Genomic DNA, 11,739 nt, shown 5'->3' with positions numbered 1-11,739 from the left:
CACTCGAAATCGATCAATATGCGCCTGGTTGGTGAAGATCAAGTAAGGATGCCTGCCAGCTGCAGGTGTGGGGACAGGTTGAGCTCGGGCTCTCGAGTGATCGGCTACCCAAGGGTAAACCTGTCGTCCAGGAGGTACTGGAGTAGTAGTCTGGCCTGAGGTCTGGTGACTAGAAGAAACATCCTCCACTCTAGCTTGCTTCCCAGTGGCTCTCAACTGATCGTCGGTCATACTACCTGATAAAATGCAATGTCAGATAACAAAATAAGTAGAAAAACACTGTAATCAATTATGCATGTTCAATTTACACAAAATTTGATAGAAATTCGGCAGTATAACGGGTTAGTTATTAAACCAGGAAGCTAGGGGTAAGGTACCCTAACCGCCAAAATCCTACAAGGCTAAAAATTTAGAGTGTAGGGGGAGAAGAGGAAACAGATAATAACAGATATAATGCCTAATGGCATTTCAGCGCATAACAATGTACCCAATGGTACAGCCAGCACATCCAAGATTTTGTGTCCAATGACACAGCCAGCAACGGAGAATGTAAAAATAAAATAACGGAAATGGAGAACAATAAAAAGTAGTGAAAGAAAAAGAGTAGAAAAAGAAGTGAAAAATAGAATTGAAATAATTAACAGAAAATAGAAAAAGCACAATAAAAATAGAATGAGGACAGAATTAATAAAAAGGAACACAATTGAAAAAAAAACCGAATAAACTCAAAATACGAAAATGAAACATGGATACGAAAACGAAGTAAAAATTGAACATATAAAAACAGAGAAGTAAAGACAAGCAGAACAGAATCGAAATAAAGCAAATGAACCAAAATAAATAATAGAATAGGTATTAAAGTCAGAAATTGCAACGGAAAATAAATAAAGAGTGGAATGAGATGACATACCTGAGGTGAAGAATCAAAAGAATATGTAATTTGCGGGAAAGCAAGCTAGAACAGGAGAGAAATAATGCAAAAATTAACAAAAGTACAAGAACGGAATAAAAACAAGCAAAATTAAGTGAAAAACATGAAATTACTTACTTGGATTGTCTCTGACAAGAAGTAGAAGAGTAGATAAAGAGTTAGGAAGAAGAGAAAATCGGCCAAAAGAGTGAAAAGATGTGAAAAACCTCGTTTAAATAGGGTTCGTTTAAATATGCACGAGCCGTGCAACGGCCCATGCATGGTCCCGAACACGTGAACGTGCCTGAAATTGCACGGAATGTGATCCAAATCACCTGTAACACATAAAAATATTCTTCCCGACACCAAATATCCTCAAAAACTTCGAAATAGAGGAATCAAAACAAGTTAAAAGAGTAACACTAAACATAAAAAACAATCAAGCAAACTAAAATGAATAAAGTCAAAAGAAAATAACAAAATAACAAAAACGTGAAAGCATAACCAAAGTCGAATGTACGAAAGTGCTTATTTTTATTGAGTCCTAAGCTTGACTCATCCGGATCAACCCTCTTGTGCATACAAAGCCAGGTCAACTCGTTGCTCACCATCCAACAAGTTACCATGGTAAAGCTTCAACCGATGGCCATTCACCTTGAAATGTCCCTTCTCGGGATGGTGCAACTCTACCACTCCATACGGAAAGACCTGTCTGACCTGAAATGGTCCAGACCAACGACTCTGCAGCTTTCCAGAAAACAGACGAAGGTGAGAGTTGTACAGCAACACTCGATCCCCGACTTGAAACTCCTTATGCCTACGAATCCTTTGATCATGCCATTTTTTTGTCCTTGCTTTGTAAGTTAACGAGTTTTCATACACATGCTAGCGCCACTCATCTAACTCACTCAGTTGCCTGTCGCTCCTTACCTGCAGAATCAATATCAAAGTTACAAGTCTTAAGTGTCCAAAGTGCCCTATGCTCTAACTCAACAGGCAAATGACATGACTTTCCATAAACAAGGCGATAGGGCGTAAAACCTATAGATGTCCTAAAAACAGTCCTAAACGCCCACAATGCATCATCCAACTTAAGAGCCCAATCCTTCCTACTAGTACTAACGGTTCTCTCTAAAATACGCTTAATACCCCTATTAGTTACCTCAACCTGCCCACTAGTCTAGGGGTGATAGGGAGTAGACAACCGCTGAGTAACCCCGTACCGCTTAAGTACCTTATCTAATTGGGCATTGTAGAAATGTGTTCCTCTATCACAAATAAGCGCCCTAGGTGTTCCAAACCTAGCAAACAATCGCTTAAGGAACCTGCAAACAACCCTAGCATGATCAGTGGTCATAGCCTGAGCTTGAGGCCACTTAGAAAAGTACTCAACAGCAACCAGAATATACTTATTACCATATGAAGAGGGAAAGGGTCCCATGAAGTCGATGCCCCAAACATCAAAAATCTCAAAAACTTGCACACTAGTTTGGGGCATCTCATCACGAGAAGAGATATTACCTGCGCGTTGACAAGCATCACAAACCTGAATGAATTTCGGTGCGTTTTGTAAGAGCGTAGGCCAATAGGATCCTGCCTCTAGCACCTTCCTAGCTATATGGTTTGCCGCTTGATGACCTCTAGTGGGTCCCTCATGGCAGTGCCTTAATATTTGGAGAGTCTCTTCGCCATACACACAACAGCGAATCACCTGATCTGCACACACTCTAAACAGAAAGGAATCTTCCCAAATGTAGTATTTCAAATCAGTAAAGAATTTCTTCTTTTGCTGATAAGTCATACCCTTTGGTAGAACCCTAGCAACCAAATAGTTAGCATAATTTGAAAACCAGGGAGTACCAATGAATACCTGAGTGACTGATGGGCTCTTTATGCAACCTACACCTAAGGCAGTGAACCTACCGATGCAGTCTAGCACTAATGGCGAGTATCAAGGTCGTATTCCTCGGGAAAGTGAAAGCCCAGAGTTACTCCTTTGTTCTTTGTTATATTAACCTAAAATGGATAATGAATAAATTCTAAACTAACTATTAACTACAAGCTAAGTTCTGAGGGAGATGCAGGAGTAATTGATAAATGAAATAATCAAGACAAGAAGACAAACCCAAAGGGAATCTAAACTAGTTGGCAACCGAACAAAAGATAAAGGATCGGTGAGTCTAATTATGCTACCCGTGGATGAATTCTTAACCGAATTCGGTTTCTCTCTCGAGATAACCAAATTCCTAAACCTAATAACCTAAAGTTGGAATCTCTTCCTAACGATTGATTCTTAAATTAGCATTAAGCTTTAATCCGCCTCTATTAAGCTTTGTTAATTCTTAATCCGGCTAGTTAATTATCCTTATCTCTAAGCGATTATTAACCAGTTCTTGCTATTCAAAATTCCAATTGCCAAATGGACTTCTCAATCACACAAAGCAATCTAAACAAACAATTCACAACGTCTCATGAATAATGATTATCTTATTAATACTGAAAACAAGAAGAATACAAAACCAACTCAAACACTCCAACAATATAATATCAAGCCAACATAGTAAAGAAATCCCAATGGATTAAATCAGTCTAGCTAAACATGTTCATGTTTAAAACAATCTAGGAAATCAATTACAATGAAAGAATAATGAAAATAAAACATGTACACCCTTTTCTCTCGAATTGGATGAATGTACTCCAAATCCGGATCTACACTTTGATTAATCTCCCAAACTGCCTCTTGAATTGCTTCCACTACGGTTTTGCACTCGGAACCTTGCGATTCCGGGATTCTTAATCCCCGCAACTCTCTCGCACTCAATCATGCAGAACCGAACCGCCGTGTGGCTTTATGTCACTTCTTCCCCTCCCTTTCTAAGAAAAATTCATTTTCTTATATTTAACTCAAGACGGCCTGGTGTTCAGGCCGTACTTTGGTCTGAAGACGGCCAAGTCCGTGCCGTATGAAACTGGTGGATCTCAGTAGGGTTTCACCACGGCCGTGTTGCTCCCCGTGTTGGCCACCACGCCGTAGTCTTGAAGGCCGTGGTGGCTACGGAAACCGTGCCTAAAGTGCAAATTTCAAGAATCAAAGCCAATGGTTGAGCACGGCCAGAGTCCAGGCCATGCTCAATGTATGCATTGCGGGCTCTATAATTGCTTAAACACCGATGATGGTCCTATAAATGTTCCTGAAATGCAAAAGAACACAAAACACGGGTGATCTGGGCATAAAAGCACAATAATTGCTAAGAACATACGCAATAATATGCAAGCAAATATGTGTAAAACTATGCTCATCAAATTACCCCACACTTAAGCTATTGCTTGTCCTCAAGCAATTAACAACTCACCCCATAAAACTACAGTTAGCAATTCCTTTCAGTTTATGCCCCTAGTCCACAACAGAGAGTATTCAACACATCTCAAAGGATACTCAATCATAAATCAAATTATAAATCATTAACAAAGAATGGAAATAATATTAATGCATGAGTAACTTAAATGACAACTCAACACAAACATCATGAACCAATGCCTCACAGGGATCACTCAAGTCGCTCAAAGTGTATATTAAGTGAATAACAAATCCCTCAAAGCAAATGCACAAGACCCGCTCACCATAAGCTTGCTCATAAATCATATCTTCGCTACTGTGAATAATTAAATACCAAAATCAAAGGGTCTTTACCAAGGTTGAAATGGGGCTAAGGTAAAGGTACGGAGATTTGGATAGAAGTGTGAAAGTGCTGGAATTCGTGCAATAAACAATAGTATATGCTCAAAGGATTAAATGCCTAAGATCACAAAAAGAATCATTCACTAAAATCCCTACTTATAGAATAACGCTTCATAAATGCTCTAAATCCAATAAAAGATAAATAATTAAAGAGATTTGTTTATTATATATTCTTTTTCTTCTTCTTTTCTATTTTTTCTCTTTTTTTTGTTGTTTTTTTTATAATAATGAACTAGCGACTTATTAGCGACCGCATACAACTCCGAATAAACATAAAGAATAACAAATACAAATTGGATCAAAGGGAGCATTTAAAATATCAAAAAGATTTAGTGAATTTACCAACATAGCAACTAGCATTTTAATCCCACATAAAGTTGAATAAATCACAGAAAGAAATTCCAGCATAAGGGTAAAGGAAAGATAAATGTAAAGAATGGTATAATTGAAGTGTATAGGTGTAGATTATGAAGAAAAGGTTAAGGCTCAAAAACTGGCTAACTAATAGAAACATAAGGTGATAGGCTTTTGGTCAAATGTGGTGATTCCTAAATCGCCCAAATCATCTCATGATATTCACAATATTCATGTAACTTCAACACGCATTACAAAGCAAGTTCTAGAAGCAAAGTTAAGTACAATGCACACTCAAACAAGAAATATAAAGAGCATAAGTATAATGAATGCCCAACTGGCTCAAAATCTCACTTTCAGGTGTGGTATTAGGTGCAGTTGGTTCGCAACATCATTAATTGAATCATTACTTAAGAAACACATGCATATGATATTATCAACGTTCTAAGTTAAAATTCGACAATTTGAAAAAACAATTAAATAACACCGGTTTAACCCGGCAGGGTTGATGTGTAAAACACCATAAATTGTTTTCTAAGGACAATGAACAACAAAGAAAAGTAACTACAATTCTATAAATCAAGTCATCAATCAGCTCAAAAATAGCATACTCCAGTGCATAAAAACACAGTGTCCTAACATCCCCTAAAAATACACAACACCTAGCCATAGCAATTTCAGATATATTAACAACCATATGAGAGATTAAGGTTTACCCATAAGCACCCCACACTTGAAGAACACACTGTCCTCAGTGTAAAATGTTATGGATACCCCGCATGGAATGCTCAACTAAGAGAACAAAGGCAATACAATCCAAGTGCATGACATGTATGAAAAATAAAGTAAATAAATGCAGAAAAATAAAAAGATCTAGGGGACTGCCCTGATCATCCATCGAGGCTGATGTTGTGGAAATTCAGTGCCTCCTCTGTAGAATCTGAAAATAATAAAATAAAGAAATAAAATTGAAACTGAAAATATGAAAACTAAAACTAATAAAATGTTTCAAAACAAAAAGGTTAAAAATATTAGAAATTAAAGATAAAAATTGGGGTGCCTCCCAAAAGCGCTTCTTTTTGATGTGATGAGTCTTCTTAGCTGGACTCATGGTGAAAGGCAAATGGGCGTGATCGAAGACCATCCATCCTTCTTCCAAGCAAATGTCTTCAAGTATCCGCTTAGAGGGATAATCGTCAATTTTCTCTTCCCGACTATCAAGCAAGTCGCCAAGATGATGGGCAAGACTCGCTCCTCGTATAATTGAACATAGTCATGATGTTTCAGGGCTCTTCCAATTTGAAAGTCGGAGTTTCAACAATTGGAAGGATCATTGGGCAATTTCTTTAGGAGTGTTGATGGTTTTCAGTCCTTGGCTTGGTTCACTTGCTAGGAGAAACTCGAGCTCCTCCAAGACTTCTTCATTGGATAACTCGTGCTCATCTTCCATCATCGGAAGGGACTTGTGGAAAATCTACCAACAATTCCTCTAACTCATAACTCAACATCATCAATCGACATTCCAGTTTGGTAGTCTTTCGGAGGATTATGTTTGCCTCTTCCTTTCCTCGGGTTCCATCTCCATGTTCAAGAAATCGTCCCGCATAGAAGCATTATCGTCAAACATAGTAGATAAACCAGAAAAATTCTCACCCCGAACGCAAAGTGATGGCGCTCAAATGCTCCTCGGATTCAAGAGCGCGAATGGAGTTCCCCATTGTTCGCCGCTAGTAATTGAAAGATCAAGCCTACTTGATGCTCTATGTTCTTAATTGAGGCTTGTTGACCTTTAAGTACCCTCTCCGTTTGTTGGAATCTTTCCTCAATACTTGTTATGAACCTCATCATCGGCCTCCTCCGACACTAACTCTTCATCTTGAGTTGAAGGTGCAAGATTAGGTCGATGTAGTTGCTGAATTCCTAGTGGTTCTTGGCCATCTAAGCTCCATCCAAAGGGTGAATGAGTGCTCCACTCTTGATTGTAGGTGCTTCCATACGAGTCATTTGGCCAACTTCCCGTAGATAATTCACTGTTCACGCTATAAGAACAATGAGCAACATCACTATACAATGGACAATCATTACACACATGTAAACCACAACAAAATTCACAAAAGACTTGAGATGAAAGGATAGGAGAAGAGAGTTGACCGGTAGCCCTGTAAAACGATTCCACTCGAGCATCTAAAGATGCACGGGCATCCCAATTTTTAGCACTCTCTTGGTTCCTGATCCCATTTTCCAATGTGTCATACAAAGAGTTTGAATTTAGCATTGAACCTCCTTATCATTCACTATCTGAATCATAAACTTAAACTAAATAAATATGTACAAATAAAATAAAAAAATTAAACAAATAAAAATAAAAATCATAAAATAATAAGAAAGAAAAAAAAATGGCTAAATTAACAAATAGCAAATTTCACTCTAGTTTTCAAACATTCCCCGGCAACGGCGCCAAAAACTTGATGGGCTCTTTATGCAACCTACACCTAAGGCAGTGAACCTACCGATGCAGTCTAGCACTAATGGCGAGTATCAAGGTCGTATTCCTCGGGAAAGTGAAAGCCCAGAGTTACTCCTTTGTTCTTTGTTATATTAACCTAAAATGGATAATGAATAAATTCTAAACTAACTATTAACTACAAGCTAAGTTCTGAGGGAGATGCATGAGTAATTGATAAATGAAATAATCAAGACAAGAAGACAAACCCAAAGGGAATCTAAACTAGTTGGCAACCGAACAAAAGATAAAGGATCGGTGAGTCTAATTATGCTACCCATGGATTTATTTCTATCGAATTCTCTCTCGAGATAACCGAATTCCTAAACCTAATAACCTAAAGTTGGAATCTCTTCCTAACGATTGATTCTTAAATTAGCATTAAGCTTTAATCCGCCTCTATTAAGCTTTGTTAATTCTTAATCCGGCTAGTTAATTATCCTTATCTCTAAGCGATTATTAACCAGTTCTTGCTATTCAAAATTCCAATTGCCAAATGGACTTCTCAATCACACAAAGCAATCTAAACAAACAATTCACAACGTCTCATGAATAATGATTATCTTATTAATACTGAAAACAAGAAGAATACAAAACCAACTCAAACAATCCAACAATATAATATCAAGCCAACATAGTAAAGAAATCCCAATGTTTAAATCAGTCTAGCTAAACATGTCATGTTTAAAACAATCTAGGAAATCAATTACAATGAAAGAATAATGAAAATAAAACATTTACACCCTTTTCTCTCGAATTGGATGAATGGCCCAATCACTGGATCTACACTTTGATTAATCTCCCAAGCGCCTTCTTAACCACCTTGATTCGATTCCGTGGATTGAATGATTGAACCAGGCTTTATGTCACTTCTTCCCCTCCCTTTCTAAGAAAAATTCATTTTTCTTATATATTTAACTCAAGACGGCCGTGTTCAAGGCCATGCCGGTCAAGACGGCCAAGTCCAGCCGGCCGAAACTGTGGATCTCACCAAGTAGGGTTTCACCACTACCGCAGCCTCAGGTTGGCCACCACGGGCCGCGGTCAAGGCCGTGGTGGCTACGTAAACCGTGCCTACAAGTGCAAATTTCAAGAATCAGTTAATGGTTGAGCACGGCCGAGTCCAGCCGTGCTCAATGTATGCATTGCGGGCTCTTGTCCGATATTGATGAATTCTCGTCCGTTTTCGCACGTATTGATCTATAATTGCTTAAACACCGATGATGGTCCTATAAATGTTCCTGAAATGCAAAAGAACACAAAACACGGGTGATCTGGGCATAAAAGCACAATAATTGCTAAGAACATACGCAATAATATGCAAGCAAATGTGTAAAACTATGCTCATCAGTGACATATAATTGCTCCTCTGTAAATCGATCGTCTATGGTCGTCTCATCAAGTGCATCCAAGTGAGGATTCTCCAATCTCGATAAATGGTCCGCTGCTAGATTCTTCGCACCTTTCTTATCATTGATCTCAACATCAAATTCCTGGAATAAAAGAATCCACCAAATCAATCTCGACTTCGCCTCATTTTTCAGGAAATAACTCCTTTTCTGTGGTTGTGTAGTGCTCCTGGGCTCCTGTCAAAGTCTTGCTAGCATAATAAATGGGTTGGAACTTCTTTTCAATCCTCTGTCCAAGCACAGCTCCAACTGCATAATCACTAGCATCGCACATCAACTCAAAAGGCAGCCCCTAATCAGGCGAAACCATGATTGGTGATGTAGTCAGAAGTTTCTTAAGTAACTTAAAAGCAGCCAAGCATGCATCATTAAAAACAAAAGGTACATCCTTAACTAACAATTGAGTAAGAGGCCTAGCAATCTTAGAGAAATCTCTAATAAATCTCCTATAAAACCCTGCATGGCCTAGAAAACTCCTAACTGCCTTAACAGAATTAGGAGGAGGTAGCTTAGATATAACCTCTATCTTAGCTCTGTCCACCTCCATCCCAGCCTGAGAGATCTTATGCCCTAACATAATCCCCTTTCTCACCATGAAATGGCATTTTTCCTAGTTCAATACCAAGTTAGCCTCAATACACCTAGCTAACATGCGCTCAAGATCTGCCAAGCAAAGAGAGAAAGAATCACCAAAAATAGAGAAGTCATCCATAAATACCTCCATAGACTCCTTGATCATGTCCTCGAAGATAGCCATCATGCACCGCTGAAATGTAGTCGGTGCATTGCACAGTCCGAATGGCATCCGTCTGTAAGCGAACGTCCCATAGGGGCAGGTGAAAGTAGTATTCTCTTCGTCCTCAGGTGCAATAGGAATATGGAAATAACCTGAAAAACCATCAAGATAACAATAGAACAAGTGACCTGTAAAAAGCTCAATCATCTGATCAATGAAAGGAAGAGGGAAATGATCCTTTCGAGTTACATCATTAAGCCTCCTATAGTCAATGCAAACTCAGAAGCCTGTTACCGTTCGAGTCGGGATCAACTCATCCTTCTCATTCCTTAGCACCGTCATGCCTCCTTTCTTGGGCACAACCTGCACAGGACTCACCCACGAACAGTCAGAAATGGGATAGATCAAACCTGCATCAAGAAGTTTAATTTCCTCCTTCTTCACCACTTCTTTCATGTTCGGGTTGAGCCGTCTCTGAGGCTGAACAACCGGCCTAGAACTGTCCTCCAACAAGATCTTATGAGAGCAAAAATTGGATTCATGCCTGGGATGTCAGCTATCTTGAAAGCAAAGGCCTTCTTGTACTTCCTTAGAACTTCCAAAAGCATGGCTTGTTCTTTAGGAGTCAGATCAGCTGCTATTCTCACTAGTAAGCGCTTCTCTTCATCAAGGAAGACATAAATCAAGTGGCTCGATAACTCCTTCAATTCTAAGACTGGTGGGTCTTCGAATGAAGTCTTTACCTTCTGCACTCCATACCTGTCAAGAAAAAGATAAGAATCAGTTGACAAGCTCGGCTCAGAAGCCAATAAAACAATGAGTTGCTCCAACACTTGCTCGTTGGACAACTCCTTCTCATTCTCAGCTAATGCTACCTGCAAAGGGTCAGAACATAACATTTCCTGCAAATGGGACTCAACCACATCATCAATCACATCAACAGAATACACAGCATCATCATGGTCTAGTGACTGTCTTATAGAATTGGCTAGGTAAAAGGTAATGGTCTCATCATCAACTCTAAGCTTAAGCTTCCCATCGCTTTCATCAATAACAGCCCTTGATGTAGCTAGGAAAGGCCTACCCAGGATAAGAGGCACAATGCTCTTACCTTCCATATCCATCACCACAAAGTCCACAAGAAAGATAAATTTATCCACCTTCACAAGTACATCCTCAACAATACCTCTAGGAATCTTAACAGTCCTATCAGCTAACTGAATGCTCATCCTAGTAGGCTTGGGTTCATACAATCCTAACTTAGCAAACAAACTAGTGGGCATCAAATTAATACTAACTCCTAAATCGGCCAATGCACCACTAATTGGCAAATCGCCAATCACATAAGGGACAGTAAAACTCCTTGGATCTCGTTGCTTGAATGGCAGCTTGTTCTGGAGAATAGCTGAACCCTTCTCATTAAGTACTACTTGATCAAGATCCTCTAACTTCCTCTTGTTGCTCAAAATCTCCTTTAAGAACTTGGCATACTTCGGCATTTGCGAAATCGCCTCAATAAAAGGTAAGTTAATTTTCAGCTGCTTAAACAAGTCAAGAAACTTACTGTATTGCTTGTCCACCTTATCCTGCCTCAACCTCGTAGGATATGGAACCGGGGGCTGATACTCCCGCACATGGCTCTTTTGCCTGTCTTCTTTCTTCCTCTCAATCTCCACCACCTCAGGCTCTAGTCCCTCCTTGGCTAGCCCATCCTGCACAATCCTATCATCCTTATCAGCTAAAGGCAAAGAACCAAACAATTGCTTACCTGATGTGGGCAGCATCTCAAAAGATCCTTAAACCTCTCCCATGCATCGTACATGCTCTCATCATCAAACTGCACAAAGGAAGATATGTCAATTCTAAGTTTAGCAGTTTTAGCGGGGCAAAAATACTTATAGAGAAATTTTTCGGCCAACGCCTTCCAGGTAGTAATCGTCTGCTGTGGAAGAGATTGCAGCCATCTTTTTGCTCTGTCCCTCAAGGAAAATGGAAACAATCTCAGCCAAATGGCGTTATCAGTTGTTCCATTTATCTTGAAAATGTGTCACAAATCTCCAAAAAGTTGGCGATATGTGCATTGGGATC

The 11,739-nt window shown here is 39.2% G+C and overlaps 1 non-coding gene across 1 annotated transcript; it reads left to right on the top strand.

Moving 5' to 3' along the window:
• The first annotated feature begins 11,415 nt into the window (after positions 1 to 11,415).
• On the top strand, positions 11,416 to 11,521 carry LOC112535222. The gene has a single exon (XR_003079397.2). It is a non-coding gene; the product is annotated as a small nucleolar RNA R71 (small nucleolar RNA).
• Positions 11,522 to 11,739: the final 218 nt, after the last annotated feature.

The sequence above is a fragment of the Ricinus communis genome, chromosome 2 (assembly GCF_019578655.1).
Source record: "Ricinus communis isolate WT05 ecotype wild-type chromosome 2, ASM1957865v1, whole genome shotgun sequence".
Lineage (NCBI taxonomy): Eukaryota > Viridiplantae > Streptophyta > Magnoliopsida > Malpighiales > Euphorbiaceae > Ricinus > Ricinus communis.
This window is presented reverse-complemented; position numbering and strand designations above follow the sequence as displayed.